The sequence below is a fragment of the Siphateles boraxobius genome, unplaced genomic scaffold, assembly GCF_051911475.1.
Source record: "Siphateles boraxobius isolate OS27281-9 unplaced genomic scaffold, OSU_SipBor_1 11, whole genome shotgun sequence".
NCBI lineage: Eukaryota > Metazoa > Chordata > Actinopteri > Cypriniformes > Leuciscidae > Siphateles > Siphateles boraxobius.
In genome coordinates this window covers 17,612,897-17,639,033 of record NW_027508711.1, presented here as the reverse complement: position 1 = coordinate 17,639,033, position 26,137 = coordinate 17,612,897, and the positions used below count along the sequence as shown (strand labels likewise).

At 36.5% G+C, this 26,137-nt stretch overlaps 2 protein-coding genes across 5 annotated transcripts in view; one reads left to right on the top strand and one right to left on the bottom strand.

Moving 5' to 3' along the window:
• The window catches only part of LOC143703835 (rho GTPase-activating protein 26-like), a 494,068-nt gene that overhangs the window by 284,698 nt on the left and 183,233 nt on the right, over positions 1-26,137 (bottom strand). The window lies entirely within an intron of this gene.
• The window catches only part of LOC143703878 (glucocorticoid receptor-like), a 75,566-nt gene that overhangs the window by 3,323 nt on the left and 46,106 nt on the right, over positions 1-26,137 (top strand). The gene's annotated exons all lie outside the window — the stretch shown is intronic.

Sequence of the window (26,137 nt, the reverse complement as noted above, 5' to 3'; positions counted from 1 at the left end):
TTAACACGAGGTTTTCCTACGCTCATGGAACTTATGGAAATTTTCAAAATTGTGATTTCCAGGCCTGAGAAAGATATGGAAAATAAACAAATATTTTCTGTAGTGAATATACATTTTGTAGTTATGCTGAGCTGTAGGAGATTTATTCAGCTGGAAATTTATGGCTGTTTTATGGGAAATCCTGCCCTATTTGGGTCATATTGACAAAATCCAGTTTGCCATCATGGAAAACTTATGAGGGGAATTTTAAAATTGTGATTTCCAGACTTGGAAAAGGTCAAAGTCCAAACGTTTTTGTGGTGAATATACACTGGCTAAAAATAGCATTCTGTGGGTGTCATTTTAATAAATTGATTATAGCGGCTAAATCATGATCCAGACAAGAGTAATGGCAATGCGAAGTGATTCTCTGTCTGCCAGACTCATTTGCCTGGTAGTAGTATTTGAAAAACTGGCTACAAAACTTCTCAAAACTGCATGATATTTGATAAAGCTGTTTGCAGCTTTAATTCGTTTGAACAGAGCAAGTGCTGGTCAGCTTCTTCTCCCCGGAGCCCATGAGTGTGTATCTGTATTGGTGCGATGCCTGTCCAAAGCAAACACATGGGCCTCGTGGAGCTCTCTTCGGCCCAGGACGGCACACATGCACACCTTCTCGTTTCAGGAGGCTTTAAGCTCCAATAAAATCATCGAGTGGAACACCTCTATTGCTGTTGCTGGAGTTTGTGATATTGTTTTTCGGTGAGTGTGGAGAGGACCAGAAGCTATGAGTCATTATGTCTTAAAATTCCCTGAGTAAATATGACATTGATGAAATGAAAACTGGTGTTTTATGGCCAACCCTTCTACTTAGATGTAAATGTATGCTCTGGCCGATCCTAAAAGATAGGGACTCCCTGTTATGCTTTTGTTCACGTTCATATCTGTATGTTTAACAACGAACGGTTTATTGATCTGTCAAGGTAAAGCGTGAAAAGGGGATTTACTTTTTCCCCATCCAACTTGATCCACTGTGCCATCTCATTTGCGCAAGAAAAACCTTAAAACTTTTCCCATTGGCCGTCCTGAATGTTAATCTGGCAGTCTACTTAGGAAAGCCAAATTAGAGATATCTGGGTCAACATGATTCCGCCACTAAACCAATTTGGACTGTGTAGTTCTGTTAGGGGAAACGTATCAGTCTAACCTGAACCATTTTTTTTTTATGGACACATCTTAGATATTTTTGCAGTTTACTTAATAGTTATAGCAAACCTGTAACCCTGCAATTTCAGTTTAAACAGACAGACTCCTTAGGTGTGCTATTTTGCTGTTGCTTTTCATAGACTTTGTTCTTATGAAGACGTTTCACAAGATAAGTCTGAAAATCTCCCTGACGTTCACTGATTGCATTTAAAACGTAACCAGCAGTGATGCCTGCATTATAATATTTGAATTACGATTGTTCTTCTTTCTTACACTAGTTTGTGTGCTGAATTGTTATTATTGGTTGTCTTTCTTGCATATTCAACCATTTATAGCTGTCTTTACACTGCACGTTTAGTGTGCAGCAACAAAAACAAGACATGCTCTGACTGTCATGACAACAGCAAAGTGACATTTCATTTACACAGAGCCAAAAAACTAAAACCATTCTTTAGTTCGCGTTAGAAATGTAGGCCTAAGTCTTATGTTTTTAATAATTTTTTTAAAAGTTGTCAATCATGTTACGTAAGAAAACCCACTAAGACAATTTTTTTTGTGAACATTTGTACTTTTTTAGGTATTAGTTTTAGGTATTTTTAGTCATTATGTCTTAATTTGTTGATCTTGTAGAAATTTTTGCTGTATTTTTGACGAGTTTGCTTCGAGGGATTTTACCAGTCGTGCAGGTTTTTTTTCTGGAGGTCAGGAATGTGTTTTGCTGCTGAAAAGTGATGATAAATCAAAAATTTAATAAATTATCATTCAATGTGACAGGTCAGTTAAGAGGTGGGCCATACTGAACTGTTTATCAAGTTTTTCACACAGTGAAGTTGAACTGAATATAAGGCTAAATATACATTAATCCAGATAGATTTGTTTCAAAACACTCTCCATCTACATTAGCATTTTCCAAAAGTTTCTCATCCACACTGAAACGTCGGAAAAAGCTAAATTCACCTTAGCTCACTGAGATGATGCAGACGGAACAGACATAATAAAGTTATCATGCTATTCTACGCTAGATAATGCTATTTCTTTGTATAGCACTTTGAATTACCATTGTGTATGTAATGTGCTATATAAATAAACTTTGCTTGCCTATTCTTCTGGCAGAATCATTTTATTTAGCAAAATATCTCACCATTCACTGATGCGTCCAGGTCTCATTAAGTCACCATTATGTTTGGTCTAAACCACAACTGACCTCATGTTTTGCAAGTACATTTTCTGTCATCTTTGCAGGACTGCGATATGAAGATACGATTCAATATGAGTCACATGTCTAAACATGCGTCATCATTTTCAAATACCTCCATTTTCACAGTCCACACTACAACTTGAAAGCGGCGTTTACAAATTTACCCACTTGGGAAAGCATTCTCAGTGTGGACGAAAGGCCAAAACGGAGAAAAAAATGTGCGTTTTCAAAAGAAAACGTATTAGTGTGGACAAAGCCTTACAATGCTAAAAGTGCTGATACAGCCAGTACAGTTTAAATAGCCAATAGCCTTTAGTTTACATCACATTCATGGATCATTTGAATAAGAGGTAATTTGGCACTTGCTATTAGTGAGACAAAATTAATTTTTCTTTCCTGGATACAAGATGAGTCAATAATATTTTTGGTTCATTTTCCTTGGAAGAGGAAGTCTCTACACTTTATGACTGTCAAAGTACAATTTTGAATATTTGTGAAAAAATAAAAAGCACATTCAAATGTTAGGTGTGTCGTGGGCAGAAGTACCAGTTATTAACAAAGACGTTGGTATCATGGTTACGTTTTAATGTTTTGTATAAGCCTATCCAGTTCAATTCAATGGATCATGACTGCATTGTTCTTTTGAAACCACTGTGAGTCTTGAGCATGAGCAGTGAGTTTTTAGAGTTAAACATGTCTTGAGACCTTTTCCCCTCATTCCGCTGCCCTGCCTTTCACATTTTTAAAAGCAAAAATGCATTCTGTGTGAACAGCCCCTTAAAAAGTGCTGTGTGGCACTTTGATTTCTGGAGTGTCAATGTCAAAACTGCTGACAGTTTTCATGTTTGCATAATACTGTACATAACACTCTCTGTCTGAGATTTGATATAATAAGAACAGGCTTCTATGCACTTTTGTGACTAGTCAGGTTCTTTTGCTTTATACTGTGCCTAAAACACAATGCTGTTTTGTTTATAATGTTGATGCAGTTAATGCCCTTATATTTGTTTTATGAAAGTTTAAGTATTAGGCTACACACTTACAGACCCTTATTATGCTTGTTCATTGCTTTGAATAAAAAAAAAACTATTTGAACATTAGTAATGTTTAAGTAAAAAAAATAAACAAGATTTTCATCCCTTTTGGCTGCCCTACTACTTTTCAAATGTGTATATCTGACATAAGTCATTTTACAAACTTTTTTAAGTGCATAAGTGGCTTTAAAGGTCACAAAAGTCTTTAGAAACCATCATAATAATAATAATAATTGTATATTTGCAGTGTAGCTAGAAAACTTGGTCTAATGTTTAAACCAGTAATCTCTTTAAACCGTGCCAGTGAGTAATGTTTGACTTCGAATTAGTTTTGTTAACTTTAGCTGTTTCCTAAATCACACCTTTGGTTATCTTTAATACCAACATCTGTTTTCTTAGGTTTGTTTCAACTTGTTTTCTAATCTGAGAATCAATGGAATTTCCAACAGCAGGCCTTAATTCTAGTAGCTCTCTCTCATACTTCAGCAGAAAGAAATATCTTGTCCATACCGGTCTATTTTGCTCTCTTTCCTGTGGGCAACATACCAGCAAGTTTGTTGCTTCCCTTCACCTTGGCAGTGGGTGATACAGCAACAAAGCGTTTCATTTGGATATTAATTTTCCCCAGATGGAAGTTCTCTGGAAAGATCAAAGACAGTCTAGGTCTTCTGGGAAGGGGTCAAACAGTAGTTTATAGCTGTTGGGATCCTAGTAAATAAATATCTAGGAATGGATCAGTGTATCTCTGCATCTGATAATAATTTGTCGAACTTGACAGGGTTATAAACCTTATAGAGTATTATAGGGTATACATTACAGGTCTACCAAATATCAATGTTTTTATTTACCTGAAACTAAGAGAAAATATTTTTAAATAAATATATTGACAGAAAAATAATTAACTTAATTTTTAATTAATCACATTTTATTTAGTTCAAAAAAAGGTTTCAGGTTGCGTGTGCAACCAGGTTCCCTGAGAAGAGGAAGGAGACGTGTGTCTTGGTTTTGACGCAATTAAGAACACCATCAGCATGACTGATGTCATACGCGAATATAAAAGGGTGCCCGAGTTACACGTCATCAACTCAAGACAGAGTCTCATTCCCCTTCTCAGGGATCAGGTTTGCAATGAGCTTTGACGCTGTGTCTTGGTGTGGATGCTATGGGGAACCAATCCTCATCTTGCTATGCTGAAAATATTCCTGCCTTACTAAGCTGTGAATATGCACAAACAAAGTGGGCATAGCACTTAATAACTCTATGGACAGTGTTGTGCCTGAACTCTTCTATTTTGGGCGAACGTGAACTGAACGTACTGTATTACTGGCTGGTGAACGTTACTGTGAACTCGTTCATTCGCGGCGCGCTCTCAGTTTAACTTCGTTCAATAGGGTGCCAGATTACTATAGACTATAGAGCCTTCCAGGCGAAAACCCGGCTATAATACACAGTAAACAGACCTTAATATGTAGCGGAAAAAACACCCAATCTGGCAACATTAGCGTCGCACCGCCGCATGCGTGATCTAAACAGAATGCAGCAAGGAAGCGTCGTATGATCATTTAAACAAGTTTTATGACAAGGTCGGTGAGGATGGGAAAAGTCTTACATTTCTGTTCAAACTTTGCCCGCGAATAAAATAATTGCTGTCTGTAGTTCTATATGGGTTGTGGCAATCATTTTGAAAAATAATTGCTCACAGCAACAAATGGAAAAAAAGAACTACGAATGAACTAGTTCAAAATTTTTAAGTATGAACTGAACTGAACTTTTTTCATTTTAAAATTTGTGAACTGAACTTTAAACTAGTTCATGTAAAAAAGTGAACTTTCCCAACAATATGAAGTCAAGAGCGCATCAACCCCAAGTGTAAAAACAGTTAGGCTATTTTTTTTTATTTTGAGTTCGACATAAATAAAAATTGATGACAATCAATACAATAAATGATTGTATAATACATGTAACATCTACATGTAATGATGGCATGTAATCAGCATCAGATGTAAGGGCTCTGTGTTGAGCGTAGTCAGGTGTCGCTACAAACCACCACTGACTCTCTTTATTTCACTTCTAAAGAGTGCATCGTAGATTAGAGGTCTCCAGGACAACCCATGGGATTTCTAATTCAATTATCTGCATTCCTTGAGCCAGTATTTGATCATTCCGAAAGTTTATCATTTATAAATAGCTTCTAGTGTCTTTTGGTGTATTCATGTCTAACACCTAGAATTTATTTTATCACATTTTTGAAATTCTCAAATTTTATTTGATATACATATAATATACAGTAAAATATGTTTTAATAGTTTCTCGTTTTCTTATTTACCAATTCTCAGTAATGAGCATAGTGATGTAATCTACTCCTATAATTCTGCGTGTAATAAAATGACAGAAGAGGTTTGCTTGTTTCTACAAACTGAAGAATATTTCTGCTTGAAAATGAGACTCATTCCACTGAACACTGACCAAATGCAGAATGTATGAGTCAGGCGAACGGTGAATAATTGGTGTTTCTGCCGAAGTTGCGACTTTACACCTTCAAGCAGCCCACTCTAACTTTTTTCTGCTTTTGGTATTATTTTTCTTTGCAAGTGAAAGTTCAGAAACAGATATTTTCCAAGCGATGTTCTCTGTTGACAGTAGTGCTGTTTTATTTTATTGTTGTTATTATTTACCTTTTTTGGCCTTTTTTATTTCTGTTGGATAGAAACTGTGTAGAGGCGATGTTAATTATGTGGGGATGGGATCAGAAAATGAGCCAGATTCAAACTTGCAGGGTTGCATGAGCACCACAACTAAGCCACGGCTCTTGAATATGTGATAACGTTTATTAAAGTGTCTGTGTAACTGATCAGGGAAAAACAAGTCCTTTCAGACATATCATTCTTTATTCAATACTCGTTAATGTATGTACTGCCCCAGTGACAGCTTTACCTTTTTTCAAAATAGAGTGAATCAGTAACATGACGCTTAGAACAAAGATTCTATCATTACATCGTTACACCAGTAGGTGACGACACATGACTGTTAAAAAGGTATTTGTTCGTCCAAAAGATTCGTTCAAAAACGCTGATTCATCCAGCAGGGTTTCCGTTGTCCGGTAATTACCGGACATTGGCCGGGGAAAAAATGAAATGTCCGACAAAATTAAACCTCTCCGGTCAAATTGTCCAATTAAAATTGTCTAATAATCCCGCCCCCTAACAAAATCTGAATTTGAGAATAAGCCTAAAATGTATAAAGCAAAAATACACTAACCTTTGGCTATGTTATAAATAAAGGAACAGGGTCTACTGTATGAAAGTTATGAAACAACATCGCATGCTGCATTTCAAATAAAGCGCACGCCTAAAACGGCTGTAATATAGACCTAAACAGCGAACGATTGAGTGAGACGTTTCAAATATGGCCAGGCCCAAGGCAGACTAGCCTTAAAAGCTTTTTTCAGAGGCCAGACGATGGTGAATCAGGAACATCTCATTATAGCCTATAGATCATTGGTTCTAATCCGCGCACTCGTAGGCCTACAGTTTATTTTTCATTCATCAAAACTGAATAGCTTATATGTTCATCAGTGCATGGTTACAGTCTATATCAAGGAGGGACACCTTTGTGTGCATTTTATTTTGTGATTTCACCAGAATGAATAGAGTCTCCGCAACGGCGATAGATTGAAACTCGCGTCCAAGTGAAGATTGCGCAACTCGCGCAGCGCGTCGTCCATGCAGCTGATAGCAGCGGACACGAGCGCTCAGCTTGATTTAAAAACAACCGATTTTAGCGCTAGATCTCTTATTTAATAGCGAACTAAATGAATGATCTGCTAGTTAACTGGAGATGTTTTATTTATTTGTATTAGGTACATCCGTACCTCAATGTTTCAAAAAGTGAATGTGTGTGAAACGTGTGTGTGACGCCAATCGGACGTTCATGTTTTTTTCCGTCTATTTGAAAGTTAAGCTAATAATAACATGTTGCATTCTATGCGGCCTTATTATTTCATTTTTTAAGTTACATAGACTGCCTCCAGTTTTCCTCAACTTGACTAATTGAGAGGCGATATTTGACCGGCATCAAAATGTCCGTTAAACGAAACCTCTGCCGGTCACTTTGACCTGCACCATTTTTTTCTAGCGGAAACTCTGTCAACCAGTAAGGAAACAGGTGAAGTCTTTATGAGTGAAGTCTTTATGCATTCAAAACTATAAAAAAAAAAATGCAAATGAATTGTTTAGTTGTCTTTTCAGAATCATGAGAGAATCGCTATCTCTATTTTTTTAAATCTTGATTCTCAATTTATCCAGAATTGTGCAGCTCTAACATGCATGCTTAAAGGGTTACTAAACCCCTGGTCAAAGCCTGACTCCACCCACTGGCAATATTTGAAAATGCTGGAAAAGTGGGCAGACCCCAGCGGAGATAGAGGCGACGAACTGAGGGCGGGGCTGAGCGGGGGGGGAAAGCCCATTTCCACCTCCATTGCGTTGGAGAAGCAATCCCACGTAAAATGCAGGTTGCACACTGGAGCGATAGGCGAGATTAACTACCTAGGCTGCACAAAATAATCTAAATAACTATATAAATGCTATGCTAACTAGATGCTAATATATATCTATCCTGATCGTTTTCAATACGATCGTAATTCCAACTCCTGACTCGCTACAGTAGTTTTGACGGAACCAGATGCTTTTATACCAGGGGCTGCCAAGGGCGTGGTGAGCTCGCACCAAGGGCGTGACCGAGTGACGTCAGAGAGTATTCTACGTTAGAGAGTACCCCTACTGCAGGAGCTTTCCGTTTAACCTGAAGAGGGCAGCACTCAGACGTTTTTACACCATGTATTTGAAGATTAAAACACTTTATACCCAAATGTCAAAAAATGTACTCAAATCAATGAACAGCATTTATGAAGCTCCATTCTTACAGATAATTAACTAAAAAAAGTTGTTTTAGTGTTTAGTTACCCTTTAACAGTGTATCTTAATTTGAAAGGAGTTCACTGCTTGATATTTCAAAATACTGTTGTGCATATGGTTAAAACAGATTTATTATTATTTGGTTTTCTCCAGAAACATTAGCTTCAGTTTTTATTTAATAATCATACATGTCCTGTGTGAATCTGAATAGCTTGTATTAGGGCTTAGTGGGGCAATACTTTTCTGGGAAAGCTTATTTCTAGGAACAGATTGTTTGATGCAAAGCGTTCTAAAAAGCTTATTGGACAGTAGAAGATGACATAGGGAAATGAAACGGTTTTCTGAGTAGTGGAATGTGGGTGACTTTGGTGCCACCAACACTCTTTCTCACCCCGTTTGTTCAATGCAGTATTCAGCAAGAATGGAGATGTCATTAGGCCATGTGCACAACATGCCCTTATTTTTTTTGCAAATGCAATGTGCAATCTTTGATATAATGCAATGTGCAGTTTTTGATATAATGCAATGTCCAATCTTTGATATAATGCAATGTGCAATCTTTGATATAATGCAATAAAAAACACATTTTTATTAAAATTCTGAATGGATTATTTATTTGGGCTGGGTAATAAATATCGATTTCTCGATATTAATCGATTCTCATTTTTACGAACCGATATCGATTCTTAAATCTCAAGAATCGATTAGTCATCCTGTGTCATTTGAATGAATGGAACATTGTGGCGCGGCTGCGCGCATCCAAAAAAATCGCAAAAATCTTTGTCCTTTTACTATTGATATGAAACATAGTCTCAATTTTCAAATTACGCCCATTTTCTTTCGAAATTCAAAAACACAAATATCGTTTTGGCGCTGTGGCGTGAGATCGCTCTGGCGCAGCTCAAGAGAAGCAGCAGCGCTGATCTCTCTTCCGGCTTAATAACACCAGTTACAGCGCGAAATAAACATGAATGAGCATCTGAAAGTGTGTTAAAAGATAGAGTACAGCTTATCGAAATCCGTATCATGACACATTGATTCGCTCAATCAGCGTTTCAACCGTAGAAAGACGTCAGTTAAACAGCTTGTAATCAATGTCATGTTTCGTCATATTTACCTAGAAAAAACCACATGTGACCATAAACTCGTTAGTCAGCTAGAAAAAATAACTCTAGAGAGAGGAGCATTTTGCTAAATATATGCACCATATTACATGCATTATAATCTTAATGTTCTTCAATATTTAATGCATATTTGAATAAATCTGGCAAGTTTTTATGACAGCCACCATTTAAATGTTTATATTTCATATAATCTTCTTATTATAAAAATAAATAAAAGTGTAATTTAAGTGTTAAGTGTATAGCTACAAAACAGTTAACTATTACCTTCATATTAAGCTAATGAAGCCAAGTAGGCTACAACTAGACTCCCATATTTTACAGCATTAGTTAAGAGATTTGATTTCCTTGAGAAAACTTGCCATTTATTGTAACTGATATCCAAAATAATCAATATTGAATCGAATCGAAATCGAATCGAATTGCAAGCTTGTGAATGGAAATCGAATCGAATTGTGAAATTTGTGTCAATACCCAGCCCTATTATTTATACCCTAGCGTTCAAAGAGCGCTCCCTTTATAATCACTAAAAAGCTGTCACTCATCTCAGTTCATCATAATTTCTGCACAATGAATCGGTTAATGTCATAGTGTCACTTTGTTTGTTATATCAAGGGTATCATCTATATTAGGGCTGGGAATTAATCGCCAGATGCCCCATTATACGATACTATTGCGATAAAAAAAAAAAGAATTGTGATATGCTGTGCTGAGTACTGTGATAAGATTAGGGCTGGATCAAATAACTATTTTTCAATTGATTAGGCTAATCTATCGATTATTTTTTCAAGTAGCTGCTTGAATATAGTAATTCAGCTGAAGTCATAACCGTATTCTAACTAACCACAGCGACAGTGTCAAACATGGCAGCCGTGAAGTTCTGCCACGATTGAGTTAGTGAGAGTTTGAGAGTTCGTGTCACTATAGAGTTAAACCGATGAATGCGGTTTATTTAAATAGGTTTATAGGATTCATAGAAAGAGAATTACTGAATGTGAGCGGCAGTCAGCCAAATCAGTTGATGTACTTTAATGCCGACCAAAAACCAGAGGCAATGCGAAACGCAAAGACATGAAATCATGTTTTAAAGAAGAGTTGCTTTATTAGGTGGTGGAAATAACCACAGCACAGTAACAAAACTCTGCATGATTTACAATTACAGACCTACCACTCAAAATACCTCAGTTATAGAGTTGTGTGTGGGTTTCAGGGATGTTTAGATAACTATAGAAGAATTCACATGTTCATTTTTTTTAAATATATTTAGCTATTAGATCTGTTTAAATGCTTAAGTTTGCTTTCATATTAGAATTGATATAATATTGAATAGAAAAAATTGAAGCATTGAAACTGTAAATAAACTCTTGCATTCTTGCAAATTCACAAGCAATAAACAAACATTTCATTTTGCCAAAAATTGACCATACAAAAACACATGATGCAGTTACATCAAGAGTCAATTCAAATAGAAACAGCACATTAAGGTTAAACGTGACAACTGAATGATATAACCACCTTTTGTGTGACCGTGCGCTGTACAGGTCAGGTATAAAACATGTTTTTGCTCAGGTGGCCAAAAATGTTTTCCCAATATAAAAGTTTTACTCAGCAAGAAAAAAATTAGAGGGAACATTGCTGATCGGGGTAAGCTATGCGATCGTGGTGTTTTTAGTGGTAAAAAGAGTAGCCAGAATATTCTTTAAACAAATTCACCACTTTTATTCCACAAAAGAGGAAGATAAAGTCACATGGGTTTGGATTAAGTTTCATTTCTGTGTGAACTATTCCTTTAAGACCTGCATTCTCGCTCTGCTCTTCAAGTTGGGAGCCCTTGGCCTGGTTTCCTCGATACGATTGGAGTCGTCGTCGAGCTGTACTGTATGTGGGCTTAGAGCCAGCTGGACTAAAGTTGCAACTTCACCCTCAAGCTCAGTGAATTCCTCCCCTCTCTCTGTTTGTTTTGAGTTTTCCAGAAGATCGAGATATATCTGTTCTCTGGTGGCGAGTTATTGCACACGGTGGAATGAAGTATTTGAATCCTGTGGAAATCTCATCCGCACTCTTCACTGCAAACTCATTGAATTGTGTGTGTTTGGTATATACACACAAGCTGTGTTTGTGTGTGTTTCCCCCCCATATGTAAAAGCCAATCTAAAGATTAGTGCTTAGACAGATGTCCTCTGCTCGAAGTCAGGAAATGTACTGCAGTAGGGCTGCATGGGTATTGGCACAAATTTCACAATTCGATTTCGATTCACAAGCTTGCAATTCGATTTCGATTCAATATTGATTATTTTGGATATCAGGTACAATACATGGCAAATTCATTTTTCTAGCTGACTAACGAGTTTATGGTCACTGGATATGGTTTTTCTGAGGTTATTGTGACGTTCCATTCATTCATCAACTGAAAACAGGATGACTATAGCCTAATCGATTCTTGGTATTTAAGAATCGATATCGGTTCTTAAAAAAGAGAATCGATTAATCGAGAAATTGATATTTTTACCCAGCCCTATACAGCAGGATATGGTTGTGAAAGAGAGAACATCATCTTTTTTAGAGAAAGGAAGAATACTATCCTTTGGACTGGATTGCCTCGCAAAGATCAAACACTAAAGAGGTGTTATATAAATTAAACCCTTTTTTTCATGAAAAGTGGTCTAGTGTGAAACAATTAATAATAATAATGCTAATAATTGGTCTGATTGGCATTGTTTTTATTAATAAACCAAAAATAAGCCTTAAACATAAGCATTTGCTTCCTCCGTTTGGCACTTCTTATCCCTAATTTCATGTTTTGAATACAGCATGACCTTCCAAGGAAATTTAAGCTCTTTTGTCATCTACCATATTGTATTTAATAATGGCAAAGGTAATTCACTGTATCTGATTCAGCCTCTCCATGTTTGCTAGAAGCAGAACAACAGCTAGAAGGAGATCATGACAGAGATAGCAACACTAACTAAGGAGGAGGGGCTTAGCAGTTGACGACACCTTATTATAAAGATATAGATACAGACGGTTGGTCTGGGAACGCCCCCGGGAACGCCCTGTCACGTGATGTGAATTTAGCCCGTGGGGGAAAACATTGCCTTGGCGCTCATTGAAATACACGCGACAATCATGCCGAAGAGGTGCTGTGTCGTTTTCTGTACCGCCAATAAACAAACAAATTATGAATTGAAGTTCTACATCCTTCCTAATAAACACACAGAACCGGAAAGGAGGACAAAATGGCTACAAGCAATAAATAGTAGTGTAATACTTATGTGATGTTCTGTAATACCTCTATAGTACTTCTATAGTATGTCCCAACATACTATAGTATTCCTATAGGATTACTATAATATTTTGTCCTAAAATACTACAAGATTCCTATAGTTGTTTTTCATAAGGGATGTCTCATTCACATTAGCGTTATCAGCTGAAGGCTCGCTTGATAGGCCAACCGCTACAGTCTACACTCAATACAGACTGCAGTCTGCGCGTTAGGGATCACTGTCAGCACAGTCCCTCGGCAACCTCGTACTTCTGATCATCGTTTACAAAAGCATTAATAGTTTGGGGTGAAGCATACGTACAATTGGTAAGTGACAAGGTTTTGTGGAGTTATAGTATGCAACATAGAGTATACAAAAGTTGATTGAGTTCTAGGCTAATGTTACTGCTACAGCTACCACAATGTCTTACCTGGAGATTCAACCAGATAACAAAATATGTCTGGAAACAACACCTCCGGCCTTTTGTTTGGGTCATTGATCCAGTTTTGAATTAAATAAGGGCAATCATAACCTATTGCAGTTCATTTTGCAATGTACCGTTACCGGTCGGCAGGCGTCAATGACATGAAATACGACATTTTGTCATTCAAAAACACACGCCGTTCGCAGTGTTTCCCCCACGCCGAACACGCCCCCAACTATGACTAGTTGCCGACTGTATCTATGCCTTCCTTTCATGGGGATTTTTCAAGTGATTGGAATATTTTGTACTGTTTTTTTTCACAACCTTACACACAGATTTAAATACTGGTTGAAAAATCTTTACTACCTATTTTGGAACACATAACCAGGGTCCATGTGAAGCAGAACAGCGATTGAATGTATATTTGAAATAATAAATGATTCAATTGCTGAAGCATCTCTTAATAAGCAACTAATGAAATCTATCTCTTTCATACAGAGTGTTATTTCTCTTGCTCTCTGTCCATTTGTCTTTCAGGCCTCTGTTTATTTTGTGGCCTCTTTCACATGTAATTATTGTCAATGTTCTGTCCTGTCCTGGTCAATTTTGCACTGCTGCAGTGATTTTTCTGAACATCTCGGTCGCGTCCTTGACCTCTGACTGGAAGAGCAACAATTAGCCCCTATTTACACTCCACTTAGCTTTGTTTTTTTCACCACTAAATTAGACTGTTTTTCTCTGCAAAATTAGTTTTCCTCTTTCGGATCTAAAGTAGAAACTAGATTACCTGCATTATAAAAAGTGCATCTTTGACTGAAAAGAGAAAAGTAATATGTTCTTAACAGTTGCCTTGCTAAACAAAATAAATAAAAGCACTTTAAAATGCCACAAAGCTGATTTCCGTTGGTCTAGTGTGATAAAAAATAATATTATTATTGTTTTAATTATAATGGCACAAATGACACAATTATACAATTCTTCTTTTGCACTGCAAAGATACATTTTTTTAATTAAGATTTTTTTTGACTTTTTTAAAATATCTAAACATCATTAGAACGGGAAGCAATTGAGAAACAAAAATGTGTAATGTTATACAAGTAGGCCTTTTTTTAGAATATATTGTTATTATTATTATTATTATTATACCACTTTGCCTGATTCGTTCTTGTTTAAAGCATACAATTAATAAAGTTTTTACTTAGAAACAATTTTCAACAAGGAAATAAAAAAAATAAGCATAAAAATCCTAAGATATATTCATGATATAAAGTATTATTTTACAGAACTGTGCCTCTAAAGTAAATCTGTCTTCTTTAGAGGTTCTTTAAAAAAATGACTGAAAGAAAAACAACATGCGAATTGCAAATTAAGAAAATAAGAAATAAAAAACACATTTGAATAGCTGAAAACGAGCTGTAGAACTATACGTGTAAGAGCACCAGTTATTGATTTTAATACAGGTCTCCACTGATGCATTGGTTGCCATGGTGAAGCTCAGGGTCTTGTGAACGTTCATGTTTACCTCTGACTTCCTGTCTGTTCTCCACTTTTATGTGGTAATCACTCTCTCTGGTGCGAAACTCCCATGAATGCCACACTACCACCTCAGTCTGTTTCACACCACGATAAGCATCTAGCGTATGCGTGAGACTCTTCAGTTTGATAATGGAGTTGCTGCAGTTTGTCTTGTCTTTGATTTCGATTTTTCTACTCATATTTCAGATTGTTTTTTGAAACACACTGATATACTGCATTGCAATGGTGAGACAGTGAACTGAAATGTACATTATTTGATTTTATGTACATCACTAGTTTAAGGTTTGCTATTCTTACGTTTAGACTTTCATTTTCAGTTAGAGCTGCACGATTATGACAAAAATCATAATTGCCGATTATTCCCTTGAAATTGTAATTGCGATTATTAATTACGATTATCACAATTTACATTGAATATATATAGGCATATTTAATACATGTTTACACAAAAATTATTAATTACGATTATCACAATTTACATTGAATATATATAGGCATATTTAATACATGTTTACACAAAAATTGTTAACACACACACAAGTACTGTCCCCCTTTACTTAACATACACATACATTGTATAACTCATAGTAAAGACTATAAAAACATTAGGACTATGCTAAAGCAATTAAATATAGCAGTCCCAAACTAGTTTTTGTTAATACAATGTTGATATGAGCCACCACAGTCATTTAAAAATATAAAAAAATAACACAAAGTGAAAATAAAGTGGCATTTTGGGGTTATGGAAACGACAGTTACCATGGTGAATACACAATATACTAACAAGAACTGTTAATGAAACGCTCTTGGTGAATAGAATGAAAATCATACCTGCATGTAAATCCTTCTCAGCTAACACGTGATTTATTGGTATTTTACTTCTATTTCGTGACTTGCTAATTTACATTGTAACAACGTTGCATGCTCGTAGTTTCTTTTGCACTTTATACAGTGAAGCGATACACAGCGCGCGCCGCCGCATTTGCGCGTGCGATTGAAGAGTGCGCGCTACGAGCACAGTATAACGGGACAGGACAGTAAAGTCCGTTTGTCTGAGGTGAAAGTCTTTTTATTTCAGCGTACACTTACGTCACTGCCTGGTATGTCATATTTTGCTGGGTTTTCTGAAGTAGTTGTGATTCGCCTCTCATAACATAATTATGCTCTAAACACACACACGCAGAGTGGATTTTCTTTTGTAATCACGGCTTTGAACGATTACGTAATCGTGGCATCCGTAATCGTAATCACAATTAGAAATTCGATTAATTGTGCAGCCCTATTTTCAGTTCTTGCTTTTTCAGTTTCAGGGTAATTTGCTTACATTCCCAACTTTTCTTAGAGGTTAAGTTTGTAATTTCTGTGCAACTAGTGTCACCAATGGTGCTTTTCCACTGCATGGTACGGCTCGGTATGGCTCAGAACGGTTTGGCGCGGCACGGTTCGGCTCGCTTCGCTTTTCCACTGCGTGGTACGACTCGGCGCGGCACGGCTCGGTTCGCTTTAGTTCGGTTGCTTTTCCACTGCAGTTAGTACCGCTTCAAAGTGGGTGGGATTATGACTGATCGTTATAGTTTATCCGCTCCTCGGCAACCAACAAGAGGAACATCTGCGCTTCTCGTCCACTGACCACGATTCAGTCATTTTTTTTTTTTGGAAGTCTTTTTTCTTCAAGCAAGTCAAGCAAGGAGTTTTAAAACATTGGAGGCTGTTACTGGCTATTTAAATCTAGCGGGTTTGATGTCTCGCAAATACAATGACGCTGGTAGTGACGATTCTGTCTGTCTGCCCAATCAGTGATCTACAGTGCTTCCACGTCACATTTTAGTGTCGGTATGGTACGCTTGGAACCTCAACAGAGTTGGTACCATTTAAAGCGAGCCGTACCGTACCGTACCATGCAGTGGAAAAGCGCCACAATTGAGCCGTGCCGAGCCGTACCGTACCATGAAGTGGAAAAGCGCCAAAGCGTGCCGTACCGAACAGAACCGAACCGTACCATGCAGTAGAAAAGCGCCAAAGCGTGCCGTACCGAACCGAACCGTACCATGCAGTGGAAAAGCGCCACTAGTCACCAAACAGAACTGCAAAAATTCTGACAATTTTCAAACAGGTTTCCTCAAACATTCTCCCCATCTGGATTGACAAACAAAGGAAGGATAAAAAGGATTAAAAAAAATCAGCTTAACTCTGGTGTTTTTTGGTCATTTTAGACCGAACAAAAAAAAAGTTTTACATTTTTAAAAATTGCCACTTCATCGGAATGGTGTGGACTTGATTCGGAAAGCAAAATGGTTGTCAAAAAAAATAGTCACACTTGTGTTGTTCATGGTCAAAAATAACCTCCAAACTGAGCCAGAAGACTCAAATAAGAGGATGAAATCAGATTGATAAAGCATTCCTGTTCTGTTTTACTGAATATTGACGTTGTGTGTAACAAAAGGTCTTGCACTTTCTGTAAAGCTGCTTTGAGACAATGTGTATTGTGAAAAGCGCTATACAAATAAATTTGAATTGAATTCTCATTCTCAAAGACTACTTTTTGTCACAGAGACAGAAGTTTAAATATATATCCAAATCCACAACCTAATAAAAGAACATTTTTATGTCTAAAACCAGCTACAGAATTGACAAGCCTCTTTATATAGAGCTATATAGGAATCTAGTGGTTATATTTGAATTAAGTGGGTATGTATTCTTGTCTATATTTTAACATGAAATACAGAATACAATATTGATATTATTGATAATTATTGCATGCATATTAATTAGTAACATACAATTCTCTCAAAATACAAAATAATATATTACATTGACAATATATGTCATGTAACGTATGTAATATAAACAATATATTACATTGATTTTACAGAAAAGAAAAAAGTTTCAGGTGTTCGGTCACTTTTGACTGTAAACAACACAAGAGTGACTCCCAAATGAACAATACCGGAGGTTTAAATTGAGAAATAATAAAAAAAGATGTTTCATTTTGTATTGGTGAAATAAATGAATGAATATGTGGAATAAGTTTTAATTCCATTTGGCAACCGTGTGCTGTCTCCTGGATCTGTTGAGTTCAGGTATCTGGTATGTATAAATGAAATTATGAGCTGAGATCTGAATATTTCTGAGCTTTACACAATGCATACTTTTTCATCTTTCCCCTTTACTGAGCCTTCAGTGGGAAAACCCCCACATACATTTCCACTTTATCGCTGTTGGTATCTTGTTAGCTTAGGCCCTTTCCACCTCTGTACTGTTTCTTAGACACAAATTGATGTGAGATCAGGTAATTGAGTTTCCCTAAGCTAGGCACTCTACCCAGCAGTCTGCAAAACTCGAATCACCCCATTTATCAGAAATCATAATTAAAAGGCTGCTCTGAATGTATCACACTAGACCGCAAACTGGAGAGCAGACCGTTTACTAACATGCAGACTTGCATCATGCATCACCTTCTACATCTGTGTTGGTTAGGTTTTAGTTATAAAATGGGACATTTCTGTTGCAAATGTGCTAACAGTTATTTATTTATTTTTTGTTGCTGTATAGGAGGCAAATTAACTTCATGACGCGACTACTGTACATGTCTAATGTTATGCAATGGCATAAACATTACATCACATTTTCTGAAAGCCCATTGTGTGCAAGCTGGAAAGTCTTGCATTATTTTTAAGTAATTTCATGGTTGAGAATTTCTTGTTGCTTCCTCTTCCTGTTGAGGGTTTCATTGATCTTCATTAAAGGGGTCATAAATTGCATTTTTATTTTATTTTATTTTATAATGTTCTCTGAGGTCCACTTATAATGTTATCAAGATATTTACATCAAAAACATTCTAATTTAGAAGTGATACGCTAGCCTATTTTCTATCCTGTTTTGGAACCTGTCTTTCAAACACTAGCTGCGTTTACATGGACACTTATAATCGGATTGACGGCTCAATCGGACTAAAAAACCTTCATGTAAACACCTTAATCGATCCGATTGAAATTTCGATCGGATTGAAAGGGGTGGTTTACTCCTTTTGTAATCCAATCGAGAGAACATGTAAACACTTGATCGGATTGAAAACCGAAACTTAAAGGACTGCGCATGTGCAATGACGTTGAAATAGCGTAATGACGTATGACGCGTGGAACAAGCTGTTCTTCCTGTTGAATAAAGTGAATATAAATGAGTGTTCCGTCATTAAAAAATTCTCATTTCACTCAGCGTCTGTGAAGTGGAGCAGGACAACGTCCCACCAGTGCTTGTTTCAGATTATCATCCATGGACGACAGGTTTTGGGCGCGTGGTTTTACTGCGTGATCAATAGCAGCACGGCAAAACGGTTCATGCTCATCGTCTCCAAATCATGACCAGAGACGGATAAATATTAAGTCTGCTGTTTAAAAAAAATAAAGAACCAATAAAGGACAATAGTTATGCGCGAACAGCGGCATATTCGTGCAGTGTGCGCATGCCAAAAAATCAATTCCGATTTGAATCTTGTGACATATAAACGCGCACATCAACCCGATTACTTTATTTATAGTTCATGTAAACACCGTGTTCGGATTCATCAATCGTATTGATTTCATTCCGATTGTGTCCATGTAAACGTAGCTACTGTTTTGATGGGTGTTCTGCATTCAAGATCTGGAAGTAAATGCCCACTGAAATGATTGGGTAACAGTTTTGCATATTAATATAATTTTCCCTGTATAATATAATATAACATTAATATAAAAGTCCTTGCCATACACGTGTGGAATTGTTTTGAAAACTTGCGTTCCGATGTTAAAAAAAACGATGTAAACAGTGTGATTCATAGGGATTACTTACGATATCTGTATAAATCTTTACAATTTTGGTGGAATTCACTTTCAATGGAGAGATACAAATCTCTACATTACGATTAAATCAGTCACATTTGTGACTGGGGTTTCACTCCAGGTGACTAAATAATGAATGTCATTAGTTATAGGCTAATAAACCGTTAGATTTCTCTCGTAAGTGATTGAGTAAGAGAAGAATAATTTTAGCATTGATACATTTTCACTGTTTTCTGCTCTGACCTCTTTAGTTCGCCTACACACTGAAACTGAGTGTTTGATCAGAAAGAATGCATAAGCTCATTTAGAACCATTCTAAATAAAATGGAAATACACTAAATTGGACCACAGACTGCTTTGATTCTCAGCGTTCTCTGACACACCATAGACCTGTTCACTCACACACGTAAAGAGAGAGAAAGCAAGGATCTTCACTAGGTAGAATTGATGCACTACATGTAAATGATTGTCAAAATGGAGTTTGGAATGGAGTCCAGTTTGTTTTCTGCAATGCAGTGAACGCAGGCAACCTGATTAATACAGTAGTCATGAGCCCATCAGTCTGTCAGACCTTAGCGCATTATTATTATTATATTATATCTTATAGTTCGTTTTTTTTTGAGAATCATTCAACTACCAATAATTCTCAAGCACCACCAAATATGTGACAAATATGCATTTTCATAGGCTACATGGAATGTTTTAGGCCTAGTTCTAATTACTGAAGTTCTGTCATAAAAATGGTTAATTGATTGATGTTTTCTTAAAAGTTTAGTGTTTATTAGGGCTGCCCCCTAAAGGCTGGGACACACCAAGCCGATGGATTGCCGTCAGGCAATGTAGGGCCGTTTTTGAGAGTCTGTCGGCATGCTTTTTTGAGTGTGTTCTGCACCTTTGGCTCTAGATGGACTCCTTCTGGGTTTTTTGGGCCGATTCAGCATGTTGAATTATCATCAGACTCACGACATCTGTGAGAGAAAGAATTGGCTGTTAATAAAAGATAAAGTGAAGAAAGCATCAGAAGGTACAGACAGAAGCCTGTTATTTTACGTCAGTTTGTCACAAAAAAAAACAACAACGTGAAATTGGTGAAGTCACGCATTGACAGATCGCTAACATGACCGGTACATGCAGTAATATGACAGGCAGAAAATCCAAACTGTGGGAACATTTCGAGAGGGTAAAGAATTACCGCAAAAAAGAGACGTAGAACCTCAAACTTGATTTATTTAAAACATGTAATGTTAGCCACTTTACATTTGCTGCTCGCACTAACAACAACCTAGCTGAATGTGCGCTAATAATAGGCACATATCCGAGTGGTCGTGCAAAGTAGAACCACGCTGATATCTATGCCATCAAAGTGCATCTTCTCAAAGGCCGGCTTCATTGTGAGCAAGACTGGGGTCTCACTTCTCCCAGACAATGTGGGCAAACTTGTGTTCTTTTCTCATAATACGCCATTTTTGTTTCCTTGCTGTAGCAGCTGGAGAAATACAACGTCTGCGCTAAACACATTACAAATATTCTGTTATTGGATGTACCAACGAACATAAAGAGTCTAGACTCCCGGCATCTGAGCCACTGAGGACACCATGGTTGAATTTAATTTATGAAAGAAATGTGCTGTCGTTAAAGTGTTGTATATTTGTGCAAATAATTTTACGCAGGTCTGCTTCACAAACAAGGGTCAGTTCAATGCTGGATTTGCACAGAAGTTTTTTCTGAAAGATTTAGGCTATTAGATTCACATGAAGGTATATGCTAGTCGATGAATCAACTAAACTCCACAACTACATAAATGCTTGATTTTGCTTGATTTTGCTCACACCCAAAGCGGGGCAAATTTGACAAGCTATAAAAAATGATCTGTGGGGTATTTTGAGATGAAACTTCACATACACATTCTGGGGACATCAGAGACTTGTATTACATCTTGTGAAAAGGGTCATAATTGGTTCCATTTAAATGAGCGACTGACAGTCGACTAGGAAAATCTTTAGTCGAGGGCAGCCTTAGTTATTGTGTTAAATGTTATGACACATCTTTCATTTTGTGAAGAGAAGCTGATTTGATTTAGAATTTGTAATGAGGGTAATACATTTGCATGTGTTTGTCAAAAGTCTGGCACTAATTTTTGAGCTAACTCTTTAAAACCACCACGTTATCCACTGGTGAGTTGGGCTAATTGCCATAACAAGGAGGAAGAAATATGAGAAACAAACTGAATCAAAACATTGCTTTGTCACAAGAGTATTGTAATCAGGCGCATGCCAACAAAATAAATTTATAGTAACTGTTCTGCAAGCTTGTTCCAGCAGAAGCTTTGACTCAGTTTTTCTTTCCTTTTGGTTGTTTCGTTTGAGCTTCATGGGTGGGTAGAGATGGTGGGTGGCGGTAAAGCATGCCATGCACACATGAAGAGTGACGCATCCTCCACAGAGGTGACCTCTTTTCTATTTCCTCTTGTACTGACCTGTCACTTAGAAATCCTTTTCATGATTGTCAGATCAAACAAAGACTTCACATTTGAAATGTTTCACAGAGGTGGAATGTTGCAATATCCCATTACTAGCTTTTTGAGGTTTATCCGCATGTTGTTGTCCCGTTACAAACACATGTTGATTACAGGTGTGTAAATGCTTCCATCTGAGGACATAGACTTCCTGCGTTTTACTGCCCTTCCCGAGGGCCTGCCAGGTGCACTGCAGCAGGCAAACGCTAACAAATAAAAGTTAGAGTACTAAGGGTTATTAGAGTTTTGAAAAATCATATATTTGTTGGATTTTTGTTTTAAATTTCTGTTATGCTCAAGTTATGCTTTTATTGTGATTCAGAAGTGCTTTAAAAAGTTAAACAAAAAGGCCTTGAACATGAAAGCAGAATAAAGTAAGCCATGTTTAATGTTGTAGTCTTTAATGTTGACAGCTAGTGGTTGAAATGGGAACTGCAGTCCAAATTCAAAATATTGGAAGTGAGTATTGGAGGACAGTAGAAGGTGAGGAGACTTACACAATGTAAGTTGATGAGTTGATTTTTCTGCGTATGCTCCCATAAATAGAGCTTTTTAGATGGATGACAATGCTTTTTAGGTCTCTTAGACTGCAATCTCTGACCCAGTTTGTTTGCTGGCTTTCATGGCTGCAATGCGCTTTTTTCTGCCAACTTGAAACCCCGGGAGGTCGAAATACTTTGGGATAAATTTGACTAAAACAAAAATAGACAATCCGACATGGAACGCACATTTCAAAGTAGAATAACTGGCTGTAGCATTGTTTTTAGGAGAAACAAGTATGTGAACTTGCTATGTTTCCTAAATATCTGCAAACATATGGTATTTTTATGCTTAAGTACAGTCAAAAAATTACATACAGCACTTTTAAATTTATTTCCACAACTGTGTTTGCATATATTCTGCTCTATGCTTTGAAGGTTTTGTTACCAGACTGATATTATGTTTTTGGCAATACTACACTCAATCTGAAAAGTAATTGAACTGACTACAGGAAAAATATCAATTTTATGCTTTAAAATAAAGAATTACAAAAAAATTCAAGCTTTACTAATAATAATAATTTTTTTTAAAATAAAATTATAATTATATTACAGACAAGAAAACGTACGTATTCCCGCCATGCTCGTTGTTTTCAAATATCTTATTAGCTTTCACTGAATGCTTGGTAACATGATTTTTTTTATTTTTTTATGAACTGCTTTCTGTTGTAGTGGAATCAACTTTAAAGATTGGACATTAATTGCAATCTTGAATTGATTGATTAGCAGAATTTCTTTCTCCACCACCTGCACATGACGTCATTTACACCAATCCTGTAATGCTTAACCAATGTGGTTCACACGACAGTGGTGAGAGCCTGTTTCTAGAGTTTTAGGAAACAGTCATGACTAACTAGTTAGTTTCTCCACAATGCAGTGAATATGGTGGTTAATCTGTGAGTTATGTTGTTGCACAGGAAACACACTCCACCATTGGCTGTTTGCTAAACCAATAGCAGATGGAATGTTTGAAATATGTTTGATATAGCACACTTTCAATTGTAGTTTCAGTTTTAGAAATGTACTAAACTATTATCTAAATTTGTGCATGCTTTTTCAAAATAATTTACTTTCTTTTTTTTCTTCACAATTTGCTGTTCAGATTACTATTTACCTTGAATTGTTTACTAACATAACTATTCTCTGAAAAAGTTTCTGACCCCCCCCCCCCCCTTTTTTCTGTTGACCTAACCTAGATTGAAAGCTTTGAACATTTATTTGTTCTTAAGCTAGGATTTGAAGAGCGCCAAAGCATTAAATTTTCTTTATTTTTTCCAAGCCAGAAACCAATAGCTATGGAAATCTCCGAAATGTAGTGGAATAAAAGCGAACGGAAGTCTGAGCCCGGCTGCTTTAATGTCAAATGTGTACAAACAATGTGTTCCCATTAGCTTTGCTGTAGCTGTAATGTTCTAAATGAAGGCTAATCACATAAAACGGACAAGGAAATGGCAGCGTCCACTGACTCCCTAGCCATCCGTCTGCTTTAACTCTGAGGACGTGTCAGGTGTTAATCGAATTGGCTTCTTTGCACCCAATCCATGAATTCTTTTATTGCTACCCTGTGGGACTGAAAAGCAGCATCATTTGAGCATTAACCTCGCAAACTTGATAGATAGAAGTGTCACCACAACCCACAGAAACGTCCTTGAAAATGCCAGAGCTTGCATTTTTTGGGGAATGTGAGAAATCATGAGAAAGTCATGTTGAGAAGCTCTGTTTTACTTAAATAACCTTGAGGTTTCAGAAAGGTGTCTGGGAGGTAAAATTCCATCACGACTAGCTGTCGGCTGGCCCGTCGCGCTGCCCTTGGCCTGCCTCGTGGCGTACTGCAGATATTTGTGTCTGTCAAGACTCTAAAATGGAAGCTGAAGCCATTTTGCAAAGAAGCCTTAGCTGTCTTTGCCTCTTGTTTATCTCTTACTGTGTTCATTCATTTTATCGTTCTAACATGATTCTACACATGTGCTAAAAGAGTGATGACTCACATGGAACTGTGGACTTTCTATAGTGATAGCGGTGTAGTGCAGTGACAGGCTGATGATGACATAAGCACTGGCCCACTGAATGTTGCTTGGCTATAAAAATGCAGTAAATATTCTGTGTTTAAAATGTGTAAAGCATTGTTTTTTTTTTAACCCATTGCTTGTGAAAAATAAATATACTTAAAATATATTTGAAATACATTTATTTTATGTTAAGTATACTACAAGTACATTTACATGTTTATGCACTTAAAGGGACATTGTGTAGGAATTTCTCCCATCTAGCGGTGAAATTGTATTTTGCATTCAAACGAATTGTGCCATCCGTCGCCTCGCTTTTTTCAAATGCGTGTTTTATCTACGGTAGCTGTTATGTGCCAAAAAGTTATGACAGGATGTCTCCTAATAGCACTTCGTCGAAACGAACGAAAACGCTTTGTGGAAACGCGTTAGCCTAGTACTTTTTGACCCTCTCTGCTATTATAGTTTTTCAAGATGGCGGAACGACATGGAAGCCTCCGTGGACCTACCCGTCACATGTATATAAAGATAATAAATTCTTCATTTACGAGGATAAGTCAGATAATTGGCAGAGGTATTTGTACACCATTGAGGACATATTTATGAATAAAAATATTGATTTTAGATAAAAAAAATACCTAAAAAACTACACATTGTCCCTTTAAAATAAATATACTGCAATTGTACTTTTGGTATACTAAATAGATATACTTAAAGTCTGCTATATTGGAACAACTAATTTTTTACTTAAAGTGCTTTAGTTAGCTATTCAAAATTAGTGCTGATTTAGTGCAAAATTAGGTACACTTTAAGTATCTTGCATTTAAAGACTGATATTATACAGTGATCATACTATCCTTACTAACAGGGATATTAAAACACAGTTTAAGTTTAATATACATTGTGCAATAAAGAAATACTCCAAAAAAAGTTTAATTATATTATTTCAATAAGTCTCAAGTGATATTTTAATGGATTTGTAGTATACTTAGTATGAAATAAATATATTTTAAATACATTTTGGTATAGGTTTTTTTCACTAGGGTGATGACTAGATTTTTTGTACTGCTTATTTTTGGCACAATATTTTATAAGAAAGCAATTTTAAGTGTATTTTTCAGATAAAGATTTAAATATGCCACCATGGATTAAACCATATTAACTGTCAAATTGTCAAAAGCTTTTCCTAAGGTTGTCTACTTGTATGCCAGTTTTTTCTTTTTTATTGTCTAAAGTTAATATCACTTATTATCACAAATGGAAAAAGTAGAGCCTTTAGCAAGTCAGCTAGCAAGTCAGAAACATGGAATCTTGTCTGCTTTTTTATTTGCGCACACACACACACATTTTTTATTCGAAGTTGTGTGTAAAACAAATGATGTACTCTGGGTTTGGGCTGAATTCAGAGCGCTGAGCCCTCTCTCCAGAGAGCACGCCAAATATGCATATTTTTATACTATACCTGATTATATTTAAGTGTGAACTCATGAAAGATTATCCTAGGACATTTTACAAGACCATTTCACTCTTTCTACTTCAAAATTCCATGCTTAATTCAATGCAACACTTGCGTTTCTTTGTAT